We start from the raw sequence: 19,703 nt of genomic DNA, 5'->3' as shown, positions 1-19,703 counted from the left end.
TGGCCTATTGGATAACGAACTACTTAAAAAAAACATTTTTTATAATAGATAAGCATATTAAATGGGAAGAAGTGGTCACAACTTACTGGGTGGACACGATTAGGATAGTTGGTTTACTACGGGGGGCCAGCACAGAAAAAAATGTATGAAATTGTATGAAATGTATGCATTCACTACTGTAAGTCGCTCTGGATAAGAGCGTCTGCTAAATGACTAAAAATGTAAATGTAAAATGTAGGATCTCTCTCTTAAATAATGGATTACATTTTAGCTGATCAGGTAAACCATATAGAATGCCAGAGTTAGGGAGGCCAGAACAGGTAGACATAGAAGTTGAAGATACACTAACAGAACACATGGTTAACCAAACCCGTATGTCCGAGACTTTGTGTCCAACAGGTGAATTACAGGAGAAGATGATTCACTCAATCCAACCAGGAGACTGGGTGTGGATCCAGTCCCTGAGGAGAAAAGAACTGGAAGCAGCCACGGTGGGAGGGCCCATACCAAGTGTTCCTGGTAATAGCCTTTGTGGTGAGAATAGCTGAAAGAGCTACCTGGGTTCATATCACACATTGCGGGAGGGTAAGACACACTGACACTGTCGAACAATCACAGAGTTAGGAGAAGAACCGAATACCAATAAGGTTCGGGGGTTACCTCTCTAATGAAGATTCCCAAACCCGCCCGATCCTCACTGTGTGCGTTCATAGAAGTGCAAGTGTGGGTTGGCCTCTAGCCGGTGATATATTCTCCGGGAGGGGGTGGGGCTTTACAGGGGTACTGGTCAGTCTGAGCTGTCTGATTGTGGGAGCCATATTCCTAATACACCATGAACCACTCGAGAAGTCAGAAAGTTGTAACTTGACCCATAGTGTAGAAGATGAGGAGTTTTTATGGCCTAGGTACAAAAGGTCACTCGATCTGGATAAAAAGGAAGTGAGATTAGAGTTAGGGAAGGATGTCTCAATAGAGTTCTATGCAGACCAAATGGGGTCCCTAACCTCCTGGCAGTCTAGGACTCGGACTTCATGGGGAAGATATCTGTGTAGATCCCGGTGTAACTCATGGAATCATAGCTCACACAGAGAGAGAAGGCTATGTCAATCCACACACCCAATATAGAAACAGATGGAATATAGTGAAGGCCAGGGTTTTTGACTGCAATCCAGAGCAAGGGAAGTATTGCTTGAAGATAGGAATGACCATTAAAAGCATAAAGAAAGAGGATTTAGGGTTATGGTATGTTGGCCTTGACCAGACCATTGTCGACACTGCGGTACCATTCCGAGTAGTAGAGGTTAGGACAGGAGATAGTTCTACCGCCAGCCAGAATACCAGTAGTACCCCTGATAAAACGGACATTACCCGTGTAGTCATCCAGAGCCAAGGACCGGTGAGGATAGTTCAGACGAAAGATCTTAACCTGTTGGGTCTAGGGGGCAGCATTTGCACGTCTGGATAAAAAAAATGTACCCGATTTAATCTGGTTACTAATCCTACCCAGTAACTAGAATATGCATATACTTATTATATATGGATAGAAAACACTCTAAAGTTTCTAAAACTGTTTGAATGGTGTCTGTGAGTATAACAGAACTCATTTGGCAGGCAAAACCCTGAGACATTTTCTGACAGGAAGTGGATACCTGATGTGTTGTATTGACTTTAAACCTATCCCATTGAAAAACACAGGGGTTTAGGAATATTTTGGCACTTCCTATTGCTTCCACTAGATGTCACCAGCCTTTACAAAGTGTTTTGAGTCTTCTGGAGGGAGATCTGACCGAACAAGAGCCATGGAACGATGATGGCCCATTAGACACCTTGCGCGCGAGTTGATGTTGGGTACCCTCGTTCCAATACGTTATAAAAGAGTATGCATTCGTCCACCTTGAATATTATTCATGTTCTGGTTAAAAAAGGCCCTAATTATTTATGCTATACAACGTTTGACATGTTTGAACGAACGTAAATATATTTTTTCCCCTCGTTCATGACGAGAAGTCCGGCTGGCTTACATCATGTGCTAACGAGACGGAGATTTTTGGACATAAATGATGAGCTTTTTTGAACAAAACTACATTCGTTATGGACCTGTGATACCTGGAAGTGACATCTGATGAAGAGAATCAAAGGTAATGGATTATTTACATAGTATTTTCGATTTTAGATCTCCCCAACATGACGTCTAGTCTGTATCGCAACGCGTATTTTTCTGGGCGCAGTGCTCAGATTATTGCAAAGTGTGATTTCCCAGTAAGGTTATTTTTAAATCTGGCAAGTTGATTGCGTTCAAGAGATGTAAATCTATAATTCTTTAAATGACAATATAATATTTTACCAATGTTTTCTAATTTTAATTATTTAATTTCTGACGCTGACTTGACTGCCGGTTATTGGAGGGAAACGATTTCCTCAACATCAATGCCATAGTAAAACGCTGTTTTTGGATATAAATATCAACTTGATAGAACTAAAAATGCATGCATTGTCTAACATAATGTCCTAGGAGTGTCATCTGATGGAGATTGTAAAAGGTTAGTGCATCATTTTAGCTGGTTTTATGGTTTTGGTGACCCTGTCTTTGACTTGACAAAACATTACACACAACTCTTGTAAATGTACTGTCCTAACATACTCTAAATTTATGCTTTCGCCGTAAAACCTTTTTGAAATCGTAAAACGTGGTTAGATTAAGGAGATGTTTATCTTTCAAATGGTGTAACATAGTTGTATTTTTGAAAAATGTGAATTTTGACATTTATTTGGATTCAAATTTGCCGCTCTTGAAATGCACCTGCTGTTGATGGAGTGCACCACGGGTGGCACGCTAGCGTCCCACCTAGCCCCAAGAGGTTGAAGGTAGAGCAGGGCTTTATTATGGACAGACTTCTCCCATTCTTAGCTACTGTCGTATCAATATGTTTTGACCATGGCAGTTTACAATCCAGGGTTACTCCAAGCAGTTTAGTCACCTCAACTTGCTCAATTTCCACATTATTCATTACGAGATGAACAGGTGAGCAGTACGCGTCTATGTAATGAGAGCATGAACAGTGTGAGGACCGTTAAAACGTCTTAGGGCTAGGGGGCAGTTTTCGGAAGTTCGGAGAGTCTGGCGAGCCCAAAGTAAAATGCCTGTTACTCAGGCCCAGAAGCTATGCATATAATTGGTAGATTTGGAAAGAAAACACTCTGACGTTTCCAAAATTGTTAAAACTGTATGTGGTACTGTATGTGGATGATCAGGGCTTTATTCAGAAAAAGTTTCTTGGGCTACTTTGATTTGCCAAGTGGGCGAGATGTGAATTCCGTGTTTAATTTCATGGACAAACTTGTTGTTCAAACCTACGATGGCTCACCTTCAAGGGAACGTATCTGCTATTTGTATTTCCAGCTAAGTCCCCTCCTGTTCCATGGTTTAACAAGCGATGACCACTCTACTTCCATTGTCAACTAACTCCTCACATGAACTGGAAGCCACGTCTCATGTGGCCCACTCAACCACTGGCACATTGAATGTTTCCTCTCCAAGCACGGTGAGGGAACCCCTGTTAATTTTCTCTCATTACTTTATGTAGAGTCAATCACAAACACAATCACATTATTACACATCTATGATTTGACTCCTTGCTTGGACTAACTCATTCTTAGCTCTTTTGTCTCACTGTGTAGTGTTTTTGTGTTGTCTTCCCAGTCAAACCCTGCCCTGCACTGGTCAAGCCTCTGAACACCTCAACTCATGCCTCATACCCTCATTCAATCACTGCTGTGATCCCTTCCCAAAATGGTGTAAGTAGCCCTCTCATTCCTATTCCCCATAATATTGTACTATAAGTGTCTTTATTAAATGCTTTAGGTTAAAATAATTACTCTTTGACGATTTTTGAAACACATTTTTGACATCTCTGTGCGTTCTGCTCCTATACTGTGGGTCTCCCATCCTCCTCAACAACAGACATGTCTAATAACGTGTAATACAATTCATCATTAATAATTCTGCAAGTTTTCTGTTTTCAGAAGCCTGATTCTACTCACTGTGGTAGTGTGGAAGTGTTGAGCTGTATTATTTGGCCTGTGGTCCTGTTGTCCCCAGTCCCAGTGGTGAAGATAATGTCTTAATTGAGCTTCTTGTCTGTGACTGAGATACGTAATCTGCACATTTACTAAAACGTCAGCTCTCATCTCTCCCAATGTTCTCAATGTCAAACAATGAAGGCCGGGTAGTTTTTTTTCATGATTGCAACCCAGGTCATTTTAGTCGGCTGGACCTCGCTACATATTCGTCGCCAGACCCACTGGCTCCAGGTCATCTACAAGTCTATGCTAGGTAAAGCTCTGCCTTATCTCAGCTCACTGGTCACGATAACAACACACACTCGTAGCAAGCGCTCCAGCAGGTACATCTCACTGGTCATCCCCAAAGCCAACACCTCCTTTGGCCGCCTCTCCTTCCAGTTCTCTGCTGCCAATGACTGGAATGAATTGCAAAAATCGCTGAAGCCGGAGACTTATTGCTCCCTCACTAACTTTAAACATCAGCTATCTGAGCAGCTAACCGATCGCTGCAGCTGTACATAGTCCATCTGTAAATAGCCCAACCAATCTACCTACCTCATCATTGTTTTTATTTACTTTGCTGCTCTTTTGCACACCAGTATCACTACTTGCACATCATCATCTGCTCATCTATCACTCCAGTGTTAATCTGCTAAATTGTGATTACTTTGCTACTATGGCCTATTTATTGCCATAAGTCCTCACGCCATTTGCACAACCTGTATATAGACTTTTTTTTAAATTTTGTGTTGACTGTACACTTGTTTATTCTATGTAACTCTGTGTTGTTGTTTCTGTCACACTGCTTTGCTTTATTCTTGGCCAGGTCGCAGTTGTAAATGAGAACTTCTCAACTAGCAACCTTGTTAAATAAAGTTGAAATAATAAAAATAAAAATATCCTATATCATAATGAGTCAGATTACATGGAGAGGGGGGACCTGATCCTAGATCATAATGAATCAGATTACATGGAGAGGGGGGACCTGATCCTATATCATAATGAATCAGATTACATGGAGAGGGGGGGACCTGATCCTAGATCATAATGAATCAGATTACATGGAGAGGGGGGACCTGATCCTAGATCATAATGAATCAGATTACATGGAGAGGGGGGACCTGATCCTAGATTATAATGAGTCAGATTACATGGAGAGGAGGGACCTGATCCTAGATCATAATGAGTCAGATTACATGGAGAGGGGGGACCTGATCCTAGATCATAAATAATCAGATTACATGGAGAGGGGGGGACCTGATCCTAGATTATAATGAGTCAGATTACATGGAGAGGGGGGACCTGATCCTAGATCATAATGAATCAGATTACATGGAAAGGGGGGGACCTGATCCTAGATTATAATGAGTCAGATTACATGGAGAGGGGGGGACCTGATCCTAGATCATAATGAATCAGATTACATGGAGAGGAGGGACCTGATCCTAGATCATAATGAATCAGATTACATGGAGAGGGGGGACCTGATCCTAGATCATAATGAATCAGATTACATGGAGAGACGGATATATATAATATAGGCTACTATTTTTTAAATATTTAATATGCCATAAACTATTGTTTTTTTAACAGTTTCATTAATTCATTGTAATTAACTTAATCATTATGACACACCCCTCTCTATTGTCATTGGTTGCACTAATTGCACTGTTTGTCAACATAACCTGGTTCAAGTATTGATGACATCACCCTGAAGAAGGCACAGTGATGCTGAAACGTTGGTAAATACCCAATAAATTACTGGGAGTTTATATATGGAGTGTGGGATTCTCTTTATTTTGATAGTTTATAACTCTTATGTAGTTGCCATCTTTTTGTGTTTTTCAGGCAGCCTGGGAAAGAACTGAAAAAACTCACTAAAGAGTCAAGACAGAGACACCAGAAAGACCCAAGAAGACTTGGACGCAGCATCAGAGGACAGAGAGGGATGTTCAGAACTCACTCAGTCTGGTCAGTTGGTGAGGGTAGACTTGGAGGCTGCTTACCTGACACGAAGTCTGGAGGACATGGAGGAAGTCCCCCCTCCTCTCCCCTACCTTCCCTATACCCCCCTCCTCTCCCCTACCTTCCCTATACCCCCCTGTCCCCTACCTTCCCTATACCCCCCTCCTCTCCCCTACCTTCCCTATACCCCCTCCTCTCCCCTACCTTCCCTATACCCCCCTCCTCTCCCCTACCTTCCCTATACCCCCTCCTCTCCCCTACCTTCCCTATACCCCCCCCTCTCCTCTACCTTCCTATACCCCCTCCTCTCCCCTACCTTCCCTATACCCCCTCCTCTCCCCTACCTTCCCTATACCCCCCTCCTCTCCCCTACCTTCCCTATACCCCCCTCCTCTCCCCTACCTTCCCTATACCCCCCCCTCTCCCCTACCTTCCCTATACCCCCTCCTCTCCCCTACCTTCCCTATACCCCCTCCCCTACCTTCCCTATACCCCCTCCTCTCCCCTACATTCCCTATACCCCCTCCTCTCCCCTACATTCCCTATACCCCCTCCTCTCCTCTACCTTCCCTATACCCCCTCCTCTCCCCTACCTTCCCTATACCCCCTCCTCTCCCCTACCTTCCCTATACCCCCTCCTCTCCTCTACCTTCCCTATACCCCCTCCTCTCCCCTACCTTCCCTATACCCCCCCTCCTCTCCCCTACCTTCCCTATACCCCCTCCTCTCCCCTACCTTCCCTATACCCCCTCTTCTCCCCTACCTTCCCTATACCCCCTCCTCTCCCTTATACCCCCTCCTCTCCCCTACCTTCCCTATACCCCCTCCTCTCCCCTACCTTCCCTATACACCCTCCTCTCCCTTATACCCCCTCCTCTCCCCTATAACCCCTCCTCTCCCCTACCATCCCTATACCCCCCTCCTCTCCCCTACCTTCCCTATAACCCCTCCTCTCCCCTACCTTCCCTATACCCCCTCCTCTCCCCTATCTTCCCTATACCCCCTCCTCTCCCCTACCTTCCCTATACCCCCTCCTCTCCCCTACCTTCCCTATAACCCCTCCTCTCCCCTACCTTCCCTATACCCCCCTCCTCTCCCCTACCTTCCCTATACCCCCTCCTCTCCCCTACCTTCCCTATACCCTAATCCTCCTCCCCCCTACCTTCCCTATACCCCCTCCTCTCCCCTACCTTCCCTATACCCCCCCTCCTCTCCCCTACCTTCCCTATACCCCCTCCTCTCCCCTACCTTCCCTATACCCTCCTCCTCTCCCCTACCTTCCCTATACCTCCCCTCCTCTCCCCTACCTTCCCTATACCCCCTCCTCTCCCCTACCTTCCCTATACCCCCTCCTCTCCCCTACCTTCCCTATACCCCCTCCTCTCCCCTACCTTCCCTATACCCCCCCTCCTCTCCCCTACCTTCCCTATACCCCTCTCCTCTCCCCTACCTTCCCTATACCCCCTCCTGTCCCCTACCTTCCCTATACCCCCTCCTCTCCTCTACCTTCCCTATACCCCCTCCTCTCCCCCACCTTCCCTATGCCCCCTCCTCTCCCCTACCTTCCCTATACCCCCTCCTCTCCCCTACCTTCCCTATACCCCCTCCTCTCCCCTACCTTCCCTATAACCCCTCCTCTCCCCTACCTTCCCTATAACCCCTCCTCTCCCCTACCTTCCCTATACCCCCTCCTCTCCCCTACCTTCCCTATACCCCCCTCCTGTCCCCTACCTTCCCTATACCCCCGCCCCCCCCATTATGTTGGACCATCATGTTTATTTGTTTGAATCTTGTCTTTGTTTGTGATCAGGTTAGAAGAGAATGACTCCTCAACCCAAGAGGCCGTGGAGCAGCTGTGATCAGGTTAGAAGAGAATGACTCCTCAACCCAAGAGGCCCTGGAGCAGCTGTGATCAGGTTAGAAGAGAATGACTCCTCAACCCAAGAGGCCCTGGAGCAGCTGTGATCAGGTTAGAAGAGAATGACTCCTCAACCCAAGAGGCCCTGGAGCAGCTGTGAGAGAGCAGCAGTGTGGAAACATTTGGGGAAATTTAAGGAAGGTTTCCTGGTAAAGAGGATTGACTGTTACGTAAAGGGTCAGAGCCACTGAGTGGACAAAATATTAAGGATACCTTCCTAATATTGAGTTACGCCTGGTCAGTTTGTCATGGAAAGAAAGGTGTCCTTAATGTTTTGTGTAAATTACATAATAACTATACATTTATGGATTGATTTATATAGCCTATTGTTTTCTATTTATTCAACCTGCCATCTACCCACCTGGGGACTGAGGGTTATGAGAGAACCCCCACATCACTAGCTTCTCTTTATTCAACCTGCCATCTACTCACCTGGGGACTGAGGGTTATGAGAGAACCCCCACATCACTAGCTTCTCTTTATTCAACCTGCCATCTACCCACCTGGGGACTGAGGGTTATGAGAGAACCCCCACATCACTAGCTTCTCTTTATTCAACCTGCCATCTACCCACCTGGGGACTGAGGGTTATGAGAGAACCCCCACATCACTAGCTTGCAGGTTCTGCAGCCTTGTAAAGATAAGGAGGGGATGAATGGGAGGCAGGTTGGCATTTATTGTCATAAATCTTGCCCTGGAGGCAGGTTGGTATTTATTGTCATGAATCTTGCCCTGGAGGCAGGTTGGCATTTATTGTTATGAATCTTGTTCTGGAGGCAGGTTGGCATTTATTGTCATGAATCTTGTTCTGGAGGCAGGTTGGCATTTATTGTCATGAATCTTGTTCTGGAGGGAGGTTGGCATTTATTGTCATGAATCTTGCCCTGGAGGCAGGTTGGCATTTATTGGTATGAATCTTGCCCTCTAGGCAGTTCAGCAAAGTATTCACTAGCTGGCACAGGCACAAAGTAATACAATCAGATTTTAATCCTTACCTCAACCCTAACCACACTGCTAATCCTTCCCTTAAATTAAGACCATAAAACAACATTATTTTCCACAGCCAATTCTGACTTTGCAGCTGACATATCTAGAGGAAATCGCACAGTTCTGCCTCCAGGTCAAGATTCATGACAAACGTCAACATGAGACAGGGAGAAGCAATGTAAAAATCAATAACGAAATTGTTTTCACAATAAACATGCTTTTTCTTGTTTCAAGTATGTTTTATTATGAAAAGTACAATATATCCATGTATACTTGTACAACTATGGAGCGTATGTCCACATATAATTGTACAATTTGTTTTTCCAACATAAAAGACAAGAAATGATCACATTGGTATTTTAACAGTGTTATTGTAAGAGTTTAAATGTTTAAACAGAGGATACATCTAAAACAGGATAAAACAAGTGCAGTATGTTGTGAGAATGTTACTTTAACGTCGACTCATAACGTCACACTATAACTTCATGGGAGTCTTGTGGAAAGACTAACGGTGTTATTGTAAGAGGTCATGGGTCAAGGTCCTCACAATTATAGGAAGATGCGCATGTGTGTGTGTATGTGTCCTGTTTGTGTGTGTGTGTGTGTGTGTGTGTGTGTGTGTGTGTGTGTGTGTGTCCAGTGTGTGTGTGTCCAGTGTGTGTGTGTGTGAGTCCAGTGTGTGTGTGTTTGTTTGTCTAGTGTGTGTGTGTGTGTGTGTGTGTTTGTCCAGTGTGTGTGTGTGTGTGTGTGTGTTTGTTTTTGTCCAGTGTGTGTGTGTGTGTGTGTGTTTGTCCAGTGTGTGTGTGTGTGTGTGTTTGTCCAGTGTGTGTGTGTGTGTGTTTGTCCAGTGTGTGTGTGTGTGTGTTTGTCCAGTGTGTGTGTGTGTGTGTGTTTGTCCAGTGTGTGTGTGTGTGTGTCCAGTGTGTGTGTGTGTGTGTCCAGTGTGTGTGTGTGTGTGTCCAGTGTGTGTGTGTGTGTGTCCAGTGTGTGTGTGTGTGTGTCCAGTGTGTGTGTGTGTGTTTGTCCAGTGTGTGTGTGTGTGTTTGTCCAGTGTGTGTGTGTGTTTGTCCAGTGTGTGTGTGTGTGTGTGTGTGTTTGTCCAGTGTGTGTGTTTGTCCAGTGTGTGTGTGTGTGTGTGTGTTTGTCCAGTGTGTGTGTGTGTGTGTTTGTCCAGTGTGTGTGTGTGTGTGTGTGTTTGTCCAGTGTGTGTGTGTGTGTGTGTTTGTCCAGTGTGTGTGTGTGTGTGTGTTTGTCCAGTGTGTGTGTGTGTGTGTGTGTGTTTGTCCAGTGTGTGTGTGTGTGTGTGTGTTTGTCCAGTGTGTGTGTGTGTGTGTGTTTGTCCAGTGTGTGTGTGTGTGTGTGTGTGTGTCCAGTGTGTGTGTGTCCAGTGTGTGTGTGTCCAGTGTGTGTGTGTGTGTGTGTCCAGTGTGTGTGTGTGTGTCCAGTGTGTGTGTGTGTGTGTCCAGTGTGTGTGTGTGTGTCCAGTGTGTGTGTGTGTGTGTCCAGTGTGTGTGTGTGTGTGTCCAGTGTGTGTGTGTGTCCAGTGTGTGTGTGTGAGTCCAGTGTGTGTGTGTTTGTCTAGTGTGTGTGTCCAGTGTGTGTGTCTGTGTGTATCCAGTGTTTGTGTGTGTGTGTGTCCAGTGTGTGTGTTTGTCCACTTTGTTTGTCCAGTGTGTGTGTGTGTCCAGTGTGTGTGTGTGTGTGTGTGTATTTTTGTTTGACCAGTGTGTGTGTGTGTGTGTCCAGTGTGTGTGTGTGTGTGTGTGTGTGTGTGTGTGTCCAGTGTGTGTGTGTGTGTGTGTGTGTGTCCAGTGTGTGTGTGTGTATGTGTGTGAGTGTGTGTGTGTTTTCGTTTGTCCAGTGTGTGTGTGTGTGTGTAAGTGTGTGTGTGTGTGTGTGTGTGTGTGTGTGTCCAGTGTGTGTGTGTGTGTGTGTGTGTGTGTGTGTGTGTGTGTGTGTGTGTGTGTGTGTGTGTGTGTGTCCAGTGTGTGTGTGTGTGTGTGTGTCCAGTTATTATTTCAGGGACACTGAAGAGCCAACATCCCAAACCCCAAACCCTGGATAGAGGGGCTCAGTGAATGTGGAGGTGAATGTGATCAGGTGGGTCAGTGTGTCAGAGGAGGCTCTATAGAAGGACAGAGTGCCGGCTGACCAGTCCAGATACACTCCTACTCTGTGGGATCTGGAGGAGGGGACGTCTATGGTAGTGGAGTTATTATTATACCAGCTGGAGGAGGGGACGTCTATGGTAGTGAGATTATTATTATACCAGCTGGAGGAGGGGACGTCTATGGTAGTGGAGTTATTATTATGCCTGGCAGAGTAACTGTTGTCATAGCAGAACAGACACCAGGACTTGTCATTGTATCCAAGCCAACAGTCCTTACTCCTTCCTCTCCTGCTGATTCCTTTATATGTCACTCCTATACCAGCCCCCATTATCCCACTCCACTCTACCTCCCAGTAACAGCGCCCAGTCAGACCCTCTCTACACAGCACCTGTCCCCAGTCCTCAAATCTCTCTGGGTGATCAGGATACGGCTGCTCCTCTGTCCTACATGTCACCTTTCTGTTCTCCTCAGACAGAGAGAGGAGTCTGTTTACTGTGTTTGGGTCCAGTGTGAGATCACAGACATCTGATGGATGAAACCAGACACAATATTAGAAATCATCATCATTCACATTAGAATGTTAACTCACTTTTCACTAATTCATTTAATGTAGATGTTTCTAGGTATCAAAAGGAGAAGTTAAGGTAACTTGAGACTTGTTGAATGATCATATGTTATACTGTATGGTAATATAATACACACTTATTCACATTAATTACACACACACACACACACACACACACACACACACACACATCAACTCTTTGTAAACGTTGGTGTCCCTGATTTCTGCTTCTGTAGAACTACAGATGATATTTAATATGACCAAGTCAGTAATGATGGTGGTCTTTGACTTAACTTGAATTAAGACTTATTCTTAGTCATATTCTTCACAGCAGTCAACACTCACATTTTCTAAGTCCAGGTTTCATTCTGTTCTCTCCACCATGTTCCACACTGTAGCGGTAAGCAGAAGAACAGACAGTCATTGAGGGATACACCTGAACTCTCTCACACACACACACACACACACACACAGCATATAGCTTTGTCCAAGTGGTGGTCAGAATGTTTGTATTAACTAGCCTGAAAAGTCAAACATGTCTGATATGAACATTGACATAAACCCTCTACATACTTGAGTTTCTCCAGTCTGCAGTGTGGATCCTCCAGTCCAGCAGAGAGCAGTCTGACTCCTGAGTCTCCTGGGTGATTGTAGCTCAGGTCCAGCTCTCTCAGGTGTGAGGGGTTTGACCTCAGAGCTGAGACCAGAGAAGCACAGCCTTCCTCTGTGACTAGACAGCCTGACAGCCTGCAAAGAGTCAAATCATATTAAAATCACACTGATATTCTTTGGTGGTGAAAATAGTGGCAGTATATTTCTTCAACATATTCAGATATATCAGTCATGAAACCTTTCATATCTATTCAGAAATGAATGTATCATATTATAAATTACAAATTATCAATGTGTTACCTGCAGATAGAAACATATATAGTACAAATATTTGAGTAGACTGACCAGACCAGTTTAAAAGCAGTATCAGTCAAAAGACAGACAGTGAGGTATCAGATTTAGATTGTATTGAGTATACAGTCCACACCATAGCTATTTTGACAGTGAAGATAACAATTTAAATGTGGTTCTAAACTCTAACATTTTGGATTTCAGATCAAATGTTTCATATGAGGTGACAGTATATAATGTCACCTTTTATTTGAGGATATTTTCATACATATCTGTTTCATTATTTAGAAAAATGAAAGCACTTTATGTATCTAGTCCCCCTATTTAAAGAAGTCATATGTTTTCTGACCAATTCACTCATAGTGGCTTAAAGTAGTCACAAGTTGAGTATTTGATCCGATATTCCTTGAACGCAGCGACTACATCAAGCTTGTGACTCAAACTCGTTGATTGATTTTTCAGTTTGTTTTGGTTGTGTTTTGGGTTGTGTTTTGCCCAATATTAAAATGGTGGATGGTGTAACGTCTGCTTCCAGCTCACACTCTCAAACACGTAGATCCCCCTGAACGCAGCTCACTCTCCAGATCCCAGTCACCTGAATTCTGATCACCTGTTCACACACCTGTATGTCATTATCAAACTCTATTTAGTTCAGTTCTTTGCACCCCCATCATTGTGATGTAATGTTTGATTTGCGACACACGGCTATTCGGAGCGCTGAGTTTCCTTTAATTTACTCCTCCCGTGTATGATAGTTTTTGCCTGCCTCCCTAACGACGCCTTTTGCCTATTCCCTGCCTGTACCTTAGCCCATTGGATTTCCTGTTATCAACCTATTCCCTGCCTGTACCTTAGCCCATTGGATTTCCTGTTATCAACCTATTCCCTGCCTGTACCTTAGCCCATTGGATTTCCTGTTATCAACCTATTCCCTGCCTGTACCTTAGCCCATTGGATTTCCTGTTATCAACCTATTCCCTGCCTGTACCTTAGCCCATTGGATTTCCTGTTATCAACCTATTCCCTGCCTGTACCTTAGCCCATTGGATTTCCTGTTATCAACCTATTCCCTGCCTGTACCTTAGCCTATTGGATTTCCTGTTATCAACCTATTGCCTGATCTCCCGGACCACGGCCTTTTCCCTGCCTGTTGCATTTTTGGACCCTTTTTGATCTTCTGCCTGCCCCTGGACCTGTGGTCCTTTACAATAAACACCTGCTGAGCCCTGCACTTGAAACCAGCTCTCTGTCTCCCATCGTGTTCATTACAGATGGTGACTGGAGTCATTTTATTTATAAGTGAGTAGATAACATGTTTCTAAACACTACTAAAAGCATCCTGATGATGCCATGATTAAGAGAAATCATGAATGAATCATGAATAATAGTGAGAAAGTTACAGAAGCTACAATAAAACATGCTAACCTCTCACCATTACCAATAACAGAGGCTACAACAAAACATGCTAACCTCTCACCATTACCAATAACAGAGACTACAACAAAACATGCTAACCTCTCACCATTACCAATAACAGAGACTACAACAAAACATGCTAACCTCTCACCATTACCAATAACAGAGGCTACAACAAAACATGCTAACCTCTCACCATTACCAATAACAGAGGCTACAACAAAACATGCTAACCTCTCACCATTATCAATAACAGAGGCTACAACAAAACATGCTAACCTCTCACCATAACCAATAACAGAGGCTACAACAAAACAGGCTAACCTCTCACCATTACCAATAACAGAGGCTACAACAAAACATGCTAACCTCTCACCATTACCAATAACAGAGGCTACAACAACACATGCTAACCTCTCACCATTACCAATAACAGAGGCTACAACAACACATGCTAACCTCTCACCATTACCAATAACAGAGACTACAACAAAACATGCTAACCTCTCACCATCACCAATAACAGAGGCTCATTCCTCATTATTCACAATTAATTCCTGATTATTCATAATCATGGTAGCATCCACATGAATGTAGAAGTGTTCAGAAACATCTATTCTTACTGACAATACAAGTGAAGTGACTCCAAAATGACAGGACATTATTCACCATTCAGTTTCTATTAGGAAAAACATCATCCAAAACACAACCAAGACAAACTGTAAATGAATTCAACAAGTTAGTAGAATCACAGGCTTGATGTAATCACTGCAGGCATGGAATATGGGACTAAATACTAAACTTATGATTAAATACATTTGTCCAAATAATTAAGACTTCTTCAAATGGGAGAACTAAACTCAGCAATAAAAGAAACGTCCTCTCACTGTCATTTGCGTTTATTTTCAGAAAACTTAACATGTGTAAATATTTGTATGAACATAACAAGATTCAACAACTGAGACATAAACTGAACAAGTTCCACAGACATGTGACTAACAGAAATGGAATAATGTGTCCCTGAACAAAGGGGGGGGGTCAAAATCAAAAGTAACAGTCAGTATCTGGTGTGGCCACCAGCTGCATCAAGAACTGCAGTGCATCTCTTCCTCATGGACTGCACCAGATTTGCCAGTTCTTGATGTGAGATTACCCCACTCTTCCACCAAGGCACCTGCAAGTTCCTGGACATTTCTGGGGGGAATGGCCCTAGCCCTCACCCTCCGATCCAACAGGTCCCAGATGTGCTCAATGGGACTGAGATTTCGGGCTCTTCGCTGGCCATGGCAGAACACTGACATTCCTGTCTTGCAGGAAATCACGCACAGAACATGCTGTATGGCTGGTGGCATTGTCATGCTGGAGGGTCATGTCAGGATGAGCCTGCAGGAAGGGTACCACATGAGAGAGGAGGATGTCTTCCCTGTAACGCACAGCATTGAGATTGCCTGCAATGACATCAAGCTCAGTCCGATGATGCTGTGACACACTGCCCCAGACCATGACGGACCCTCCACCTCCAAATCAATCCCGCTCCAGAGTACAGGCCTCGGTGTAACGCTCATTCCTTCGACGATAAACGCGAATCCGACCCTCACCCCTGGTGAGCCAAAACCTCGACTCGTCAGTGAAGAGCACTTTTTGACAGTCCTGTCTGGTCCAGCAACGGTGGGTTTGTGCCCATAGGCGACGTTGTTGCCGGTGATGTCTGGTGAGGACCTGCCTTACAACAGGCCTACAAGCCCTCAGCCCAGCCTCTCTCAGCCTATTGAGGACAGTCTGAGCACTGATGGAGGGATTGTGCATTCCTGGTGTAACTCGGGCAGTTGTTGCCATCCTGTACCTGTCCCGCAGGTGTGATGTTCAGATGTACCGATCCTGCGCAGGTGTTGTTACACATGGTCTGCCACTGTGAGGACGAACAGCTGTCCGTCCTGTCTCCCTGTAGCGCTGTCTTAGGCGTCTCATAGTACGGACATTGCAATTTATTGCCCTGGCCACATTTGCAGTCCTCATGCCTCCTTGCAGCATGCCTAATGCACGTTCACACAGATGAGCAGGGACTCTAGGCATCTTTCTTTGGGTGTTTTTCAGAGTCAGTAGAAAGGCCTCTTTAGTGTCCTAAGTTATCATAACTGTGACCTTCATTGCCTACCGTCTGTAAGCTGTTAGTGTCTTAAGGACCATTCCACAGGTGCATGTTCATTAATTGTTTATGGTTCATTGAACAAGCATGGGGAAACAGTGCTTAAACCCTTTTCAATAAAGATCTGTGAAGTTATTTTGATTTTTACGAATTATCTTTGAAAGACAGGGTCCTGAAAAAGGGATGTTTCTTTTTTTGCTGAGTTTAGATGCCGAAAGTGCTTTCATATCTAAAACGGTAAAAAATACAGTCTTGGCCAAAAGTTTTGAGAATGACACAAATATTAATTTTCACAAAGTCTGCTGCCTCAGTTTGTATGATGGCAATTTGCGTATACTCGAGAATGTTATGAAGAGTGATCAGATCAATTGCAAATAATTGCCAAGTTCCTCTTTGCCATGCAAATGAACTGAATCCCCCAAAAACATTGCCACAAAAGGACCAGCTGACATCATGTCAGTGATTCTCTCGGTAACACAGGTGTGAGTGTTGACGAGGACAAGGCTGGAGATCACTCTGTCATGCTGATTGAGTTCGAATAACAGACTGGAAGCTTCAAAAGGAGGGTGGTGCTTGGAATCATTGTTCTCCCTCTGTCAACCATGGTTACCTGCAAGGAAACACGTGTCGTCATCATTGCTTTGCACAAAAAGGGCTTCACAGGCAAGGATATTGCTACCAGTAAGATTGCACCTAAATCAACCATTTATTGGATCATCAAGAACTTCAAGGAGAGCGGTTCAATTGTTGTGAAGAAGGCTTCAGGGCGCCCAAGAAAGTCCAGCAAACGCCAGGACTGTCTCCTAAAGTTGATTCAGCTGCGGGATCGGGGCACCACCAGTACAGAGCTTGCTCAGGAATGGCAGCAGGCAGGTGTGAGTTTTTCGGAGGATGGCCTGGTGTCAAGAAGGGCAGCAAAGAAGCCACTTCTCTCCAGGAAAAACATCAGGGACAGACTGATATTCTGAAAAAGGTACAGGGATTGGATTGCTGAGGACTGGGGTAAAGTCATTTTCTCTGATGAATCCCCTTTCCGATTGTTTGGGGCATCCGGAAAAAAGCTTGTCCGGAGAAGGCAAGGTGAGCGCTACCATCAGTCCTGTGTCATGCCAACAGTAAAGCATCCTGAGACCATTCATGTGTGGGGTTGCTTCTCAGCCAAGGGAGTGGGCTCACTCACAATTTTGCCTAAGAACACAGCCATGAATAAAGAATGGTACCAACACATCCTCCGAGAGCAACTTCTCCCAACCAGTCAGGAACAGTTTGGTGACAAACAATGCCTTTTCCAGCATGATGGAGCACCTTGCCATAAGGCAAAAGTGATAACTAAGTGGCTCTGGGAAGAAAACATCGATATTTTGGGTCCATGGCCAGGAAACTCCCCAGACCTTAATCCCATTGAGAACTTGTGGTCAATCCTCAAGAGGCAGGTGGACAAACAAAAACCCACAAATTCTGACAAACTCCAAGCATTGATTATGCAAGAATGGGCTGCCATCAGTCAGGATGTGGCCCAGAAGTTAATTGACAGCATGCCAGGGCAGATTGCAGAGGTCTTGAAAAAGAAGGGTCAGCACTGCAAATATTGACTCATTGCTTCAACTTCATGTGATTGTCAATAAAAGCCTTTGACACTTATGAAATGCTTGTAATTATACTTCAGTATTCCATAGTAACATCTGACAAAAATATCTAAAGACACTGAAGCAGTAGACTTGTGAAAATTAATATTTGTGTCATTCTCAAAACTTTTGGCCACGACTGTATATGTATGAATACCTTTAAATAAAAGGTGACATTCTGTACTGTCACCTAATATGAAACATTCGATCTCAAATCCAAAATGCTGGAGCATAGCACCACATTTAAAACTGTAAGCTTCACTGTCCAAACATATATGGTGTGGACTATGTGTGTCTGGTAAACACATGTGGATCTGGTGAACAGTTATCACTTGTTGACCAACTACAGGAATACTGACCTCAGAGTCTCCAGTCTGCAGTGGGGATTCCCCAGTCCAGCAGAGAGCAGCTTCACTCCTGAATCCTTCAGGTCATTGTTACTCAGGTCCAGCTCTCTCAGGTGTGAGGGGTTTGACTCCAGAGCTGAGACCAGAGAAGCACAGCCTTCCTCTGTGACTCCACAGCCTGACAGCCTGCAAAGAGTCAAATCATATTAAAATCACACTGCTATGCTTTGGTGGTGAAAATAGAAGCAGTATATTTTTATTAACATATTCAGATACATCAGTCTCCTGAAACCTGCCATATATATTCATAAATTAATGTATCATTATTAGAAATGACAAATTATCAAAGTTTTGCCTGCAGATAGAAACATGTATAATACAAATATTTGAGTAGACTGACCAGACCAGTTTAAAAGCAGTATCAGTCAAAAGACAGACAGTGAGGTATCAGATTTAGATTGTATTGAGTATACAGTCCACACCATATCTATTTTGACAGTGAAGATAACAATTTAAATGTGGTTCTAAACTCTAACATTTTGGATTTCAGATCAAATGTTTCATATGAGGTGACAGTATATAATGTCACCTTTTATTTGAGGATATTTTAATTCATATCTGTTTCACCATTTAGACAAATAAAAGCACTTTATGTATCTAGTCCCCCCATTTGAAGAAGTCATAAGTATTCTGACCAAATCACTCATAGTGTATTAAAATAGTCAAACGTTTAGTATTTGGTCCCATATTCCTTTAATGCAACAACTACATCAAGCTTGTGACTCAAAGTCGTGTGTTGCATTTGCAGTTTGTTTTGGTTGTGTTTTGGGTTATGTTTTGCACAATATTAAAATGGTGGATGTTTTCTGTCTAAGTGAGAAGATACATGCTGGAGCATAGCACCAAATTTAAAACTTTAAGCTTCACTGTCCAAACACATATGGTGTGGACTATGTGTGTCTGGTAAACACATGTGGATCTGGTGAACAGTTATCACTTGTTGACCAACTACAGGAATACTGACCTCAGAGTCTCCAGTTTACAGTGGGGATCCTCCAGTCCAGCAGAGAGCAGCTCCACTCCTGAATCCTTCAGGTCATTGTTACTCAGGTCCAGCTCTCTCAGGTGTGAGGGGTTTGACTCCAGAGCTGAGACCAGAGAAGCACAGCCTTCCTCTGTGACTAGACAGCCTGACAGCCTGCAAAGAGTCAAATCATATTAAAACCACACTGATATTCTTTGGTGGTGAAAATAGTAGCAGTATATTTTTTCAACATATTCAGATATATCAGTGTCCTGAAACCTTCCATATCTATTCAGAAATTAATGTATCATATTATAAATTACAAATTATCAAAGTTTTGCCTGCAGATAGAAACATGTATAATACAAATATTTGAGTAGACTGACCAGACCAGTTTAAAAGCAGTATCAGTCAAAAGACAGACAGTGAGGTATCAGATTTAGATTGTATTGAGTATACAGTCCACACCATATCTATTTTGACAGTGAAGATAACAATTTAAATGTGGTTCTAAACTCTAACATTTTGGATTTCAGATCAAATGTTTCATATGAGGTGACAGTATATAATGTCACCTTTTATTTGAGGATATTTTAATTCATATCTGTTTCACCATTTAGACAAATAAAAGCAC

At 43.8% G+C, this 19,703-nt stretch overlaps 1 long non-coding RNA gene across 1 annotated transcript; it reads left to right on the top strand.

Moving 5' to 3' along the window:
• Nucleotides 1-2,451: 2,451 nt before the first annotated feature.
• Nucleotides 2,452-5,009, top strand: LOC145867023 (uncharacterized). The gene is made up of 3 exons (XR_014383196.1): nucleotides 2,452-3,542; nucleotides 3,701-3,795; nucleotides 4,024-5,009. It is a non-coding gene; the product is annotated as an uncharacterized LOC145867023 (long non-coding RNA).
• Nucleotides 5,010-19,703: the final 14,694 nt, after the last annotated feature.

This window comes from Salmo salar, unplaced genomic scaffold (genome assembly GCF_965601325.2).
Source record: "Salmo salar unplaced genomic scaffold, fSalSal1 ptg000152l, whole genome shotgun sequence".
NCBI classification, from domain to species: domain Eukaryota; kingdom Metazoa; phylum Chordata; class Actinopteri; order Salmoniformes; family Salmonidae; genus Salmo; species Salmo salar.
This window is presented reverse-complemented; position numbering and strand designations above follow the sequence as displayed.